Source organism: Arachis ipaensis, chromosome B9 (assembly GCF_059453495.1).
Source record: "Arachis ipaensis isolate K30076 ecotype BB chromosome B9, ASM5945349v1, whole genome shotgun sequence".
Classification (NCBI taxonomy): domain Eukaryota; kingdom Viridiplantae; phylum Streptophyta; class Magnoliopsida; order Fabales; family Fabaceae; genus Arachis; species Arachis ipaensis.
The window spans coordinates 144,685,663-144,690,688 of NC_142444.1; the positions used below are offsets into that span (position 1 = coordinate 144,685,663).

Below are 5,026 nucleotides of genomic sequence, written 5' to 3' on the forward strand. Positions count from 1 at the left end.
CTATTTGTTGTGGTTTCCTACCAAAAGTTACCGGCGACTGATGCGTGAGCATCTTTCCTATCTTTTCCTAGCACTACAAGAATATGGCCGATTAGCTACTACAAAAAGAGTCATAAAATCGTCGCTAATCTGACGCAAAATAGAATTTGTGACGGATTAGTTACCGCTTAGCAACTAATGCTTTCCTCGCTAAATACAAGTCACAGATCAGTGAGGCAAACACAACAGTCGCTAATTCATCGGAAAGTTTTTTAGCTACCGAATAGATAGTCGCAAATCCATCACTAAAGTAAAAGCTAATTCCAAAGAAGAAATAGACTAAATGGTAGTCGCTAATTAGCGACAAACTCTACTGCAGTAGACTCATCGCTAAATGCAAGTTAACTTCGTAGACAAAATGAAATGCTTAGGTGACGCTAATTAGCGAGGAATTTTTTCGAACCTAACTCGTCGCAAGTTGTCCGCTAATATGATCGCAAATCTGTTACATTTTGTAACAAATCTATAGCAAATCTTTGAAAATTCTTAACCAAATTGGTAGAAATTTTGTCGCTAAACCAAAACTATTCTCAATGAGAAAATAGAGTAAAAAAGTAGTCGCTAACTTGCTAAGAAATAATATGTAGTCAATTAGTTGCAATATTATCGCAAAAATTCATCGCAGATTCTTTTTAAACTAGTAACAAATCGATAGGTATCTCACAAATATTTCAGTCGCAATGGAATATTTAATTTTTCATCATCATCAATAACGAGTATGTCGCTAATGTTTCCCAGAATATTAGTTAGAATACTAATTTTGTCGCCATGCTAAAATAAACCTCGTTATTTTTTTATTTTAGCCAACCTTAACCTAATAATAGCCAAGCTTTTGTGTTATCAAATATTATTCTATCTATTCAATAGCTCTAAAACATGACTTAATTAACAAAGAAAAAAGTTCAATTACAATACGTATTCACTCACTTCTTTAGAGATGTTTCAATCTGGCTGTACAAATATGATCTTGCTTCTATAAAATTCATTATACATTACACATCTCAATTCCTCATTGCACATTGAAAATTAAAAAAAATACAATCAACACCTAAGACTTGGCATATCCACTGCACAAAGAACATGTCCACGAATTCCACCGACCTTCAGTTTCACTAATGTTGTCAATTATATGCAAAAATATAAAAAAAACATCAGTAAATAACATCTTAGAGAAAGGCTAATTAAAGAAAGGCTCCAAAAGCATCTTAGAGCAATTACCTAACACCAACAATGTCACGAAATTCATCATCCATGCTTTTAAGCATATAATTGTGGAAATCATATGTCAAGGGAAGCTCATGATTCCATAGAACAACCGGACAAAAAAGTATATACATGTCGCAATAAGAAAATGCAGAAATATTAGCTTTTTCATATGTTTTCAAGAACAAAAGAACAAATAACTAATACAAAATAATCAAACAATGATATGATGTAACATATACAAATGGACAAGTTCAAACTCATTAAATTGTTATTTGTGATTAGCAAACGGGATACTAGGAGTAGATTCGCATGCTTACCGCGCCATCTAAGGACTCAATAGCACTGTTGACCTCTTCAAGGCTGCTGTAAGTCACAAATCCAAAGCATCTTGATCTTCCACTTTCCCTGTCATAGATTACCTTGGCTTCCACTTTCGCATGTCTCTGCAGTTCTTTGCTCAGCTCGATTCTCATGTTTCCTCCCTCGAGGATCTTGTGCACCATATGCAACATTTTTAACAAGGATTGTATAAAAATCAAGCAAAAAGTCCTTCTTTGTAACCTAGATACAAATATGAAAATTGTATGTCAGCAATATGCAAGAAACAGAGAATTGGAAATATAGGAATTGAACCATAAAGAAGTACATCAATTCAATTAGGAAATATGGAAGAAAACGAAAAACAAGACCGTTCTTCCATTAGCAATCAAGCTGATAACCAAGACATAATAATGAATATGGGAAATTTTAAAAATACTAGAACCTAAAATCACATGCTGAAAATTAGTCCACAAAAATGATTTGATAGAACAAAAATCACGTCATTCTGAAAACAATTACCATACTTTTCTCTCTTTGCGATCTTGTATCAATGGGCGGATACATTTCTCTTTTATTTTGTCATAGACTCCATCATAATCAAATACAGTTGGATCTTCTTCTAAGGCTTTCTTTTGCTACTCCTCAACCTTTAAGTTTAACAAACAACACCCACACGCACAAGGATGTGAGATTATATTTACTTAAATAAATAAACTAAAAAATATAATAACCATGTCATTCACAAGTTCTATTACACTAGAGAAGCATCAACTTACGTCCTTAAGAGTCTTTTTCTTGCTACCTTGGAGAGTGACTTCTCTCTCGACATCATTGTCTTCATCATCATTGAATCCAAAAGGTGCTCCAAGGGGAGGCCTTTTTGGTTGCTGCTTCTGTTTTACATGCCTAAAGTTTAAGCTATACTTGCTTATTTCACCTACATTTTTTGCCACTGTTTGAACACAGAAAAAAGAAAACACTCTTTTTATGAATCCAAATTAATTTGTATCAATCCCTAAGGCTTTAATCACCACAATCTAGGCATATCAGACAATATTAATTCGTACATTATTTAAATTTGATTATAGGATAAAAATATAATAAATAATATAATACTATTTATATATCTTCACCTAATCATTTAAAATTTCAAAAGGGATAATTCATTTCCTTTAGCTACTTTCCACTTTTGTTTTCTGTTCCATTTGGTGATAGAGTTTTCAGCTTTTAACATTAACACCAAAAAAAAGATCAGTACTCTCAAGGAGTTCCTTTAATTTGTAGATATGGTATAATACTCTTGGCAAGAATAATGAACAACGAAGCTCTTGAGGTTGTAACTTGTAATTGGTTCCTAGCAAAACCAAAAAAACACACGCTAAACGTCCTCGGATGCCCCAAATAGATGGTAGTAATAATGATAGTAATCATCAGGACAATAGAAAATAAGATGCATTTTGACAATTATAAGCTACAGCCACAGAGTAAAGAAAGCTCTCTTTTTATGAATCCAAATTAATTTGTATCAATCGATAAGGCTTTAATCACCACAATTTACACGAAACAATGTTTTTAAAAAAGAAAGGCAACTTATATTACTCGAAAAATCAGAACGCAGAAATTATAACACTGTTACTGTAATTAACAAAGAATCAGAAATTATAACATAAATACATAAATTGTATAAATCATAGATTCCACAAAGAATCACATAAATTATAGAAATCAGAATCAGAAATATAAATTATTTTTTTATTAGGCAGAAATGTATATTATAATTAACCTATCTCACAGAAATTATGACAAATGCTTCAAAATCAAAGTAAATAATAAAAATTTGAGAGTTCACAAAACTGACATACCCGACGAAAGAGCAGATGACCGGCGAAGACCAGTGAAGATCGGCGAAGACGCGATGACGCTCTGATGCGAAGACGGCGAGCATTGGAAGACGGCGAGGACTCAAGGGCGACGAGTCCCTGCTGCGGTGAGCGGTGAGCGGTGACGGTGACATCGAGAGTCCGTGAGAGGTGGCGGTCGGCAGTGTGGAATGGTGAGGCCGTGAGGCAGTGAGTCCGTGAGAGCAGAGGGTTTGAGGGTGAAGAGTGAAGACCGTGATATTTGACAGAGACGGCTAGGTTAACAAGCGTTCAATGTCAAATCTCATATATGGGTCATTTTAATTTTTTTACTTTAATTTTTTCACTTAGTGTCTGTTAGCGATAATAGGATTTTTAATTTTTTATTTAATTTAAAGCATTGGAAAGGGCGTTTATATGCAATATTTGATTTGAAATCATGAAAATAAGTGTTTATAGTTATAGTTATACGTACGTTTTCAATTTTTTAAATTAAACGGTTTTTTTTTTAGTTACTACTTTTTTTCTTTTGTTTTCAATTTTTTTTTTGATTTTTTTTAAATAATTTAAATTTTAAAGAATCTTTTATAAAGTAGATAAGATTTTTTTAATAAATACAAAAATATTTATGTAAATATCAATGATCTTATATTAAAGTAAATAAACTAAAATAATTTGTATTCTCTTTTAATTTAAGAATATTTTATATTTTAAAATTTATGTTTTCATAACCAAAATCTCACAAATCAATTTAATTTAATTAAATATATATTATTGGATATTTTGTATATGATAAAATTTATTTAAAGTATAATTTATAGAACAATATATATCATATAAACAAATAGAAAATAAGTATTTGGAATTCGAATCTCATCTTGTGTGTGTAACAATTCGTTAACTATTGACAAACTGTTAAACAAAACTCCGACCCGTAAGGTTGTATATATATGAGATAAAATATTTTGCCAATAAAAATTGAATTTGTATATATAATGAATGGACGAACACTTTAAAATGTTTTATAACTTTTTAGTTTAATTTTAATCATCCATATAAAATATTTAATAGCTCAAGGGCTAATGCGAGTTATAATTACAAATTTTAGGATCCAATTTGAGTTCATTAAAATTTTGAGGGTCAAATTGAATCCGAAGCAAGAAGACGACCACGAGTACAAAAAGGCGGCGACTGAACTTAAGACAGTGAGACGCCGAAAATAAGAGTGACATGAGAGAGGTGAGAGAGCTTGAGGGAGAGAGTGACGAGAATAAGATCCAAGAAAGAGAGACGTTGAGGCTTAGGGTTGGTGTGCTAGTTTAAATCAGGAGGGAGAAGGAAAAAAATGGGTTGAAACGAATAAAAGTTAATTTTTATGTTTTTTAAATCATAAATTTGAGATAAAAAATTAAAATTTTGTAAATAATAAATTATTAATAAATAAAAATAAAAAATAAAAAAATTTAAATTTTATGAATTATTTAATTTTTTTAATGTATAGAATAATAAAATTTGAATTAATTTAAGTATAATACTAAAATTATTATGTTATTATCACAATCAAGATAAAAAATTTTATAAATATTTGTAAATTTGTTTAT

The 5,026-nt window shown here is 30.8% G+C and overlaps 1 long non-coding RNA gene across 2 annotated transcripts; it reads right to left on the bottom strand.

The window, feature by feature from the left end:
• Window positions 1-903: 903 nt before the first annotated feature.
• Window positions 904-3,720, bottom strand: LOC107619624 (uncharacterized). Of its 2 annotated transcripts, none has more exons than XR_015899079.1 (5): window positions 3,429-3,720; window positions 2,343-2,518; window positions 2,086-2,213; window positions 1,258-1,806; window positions 904-1,151 (listed from the first exon to the last, which is right to left on the bottom strand). It is a non-coding gene; the product is annotated as an uncharacterized LOC107619624 (long non-coding RNA). The 2 variants fall into 2 exon arrangements; XR_001615717.3 differs by having other exon boundaries at window positions 2,091-2,213; window positions 3,429-3,719.
• Window positions 3,721-5,026: the final 1,306 nt, after the last annotated feature.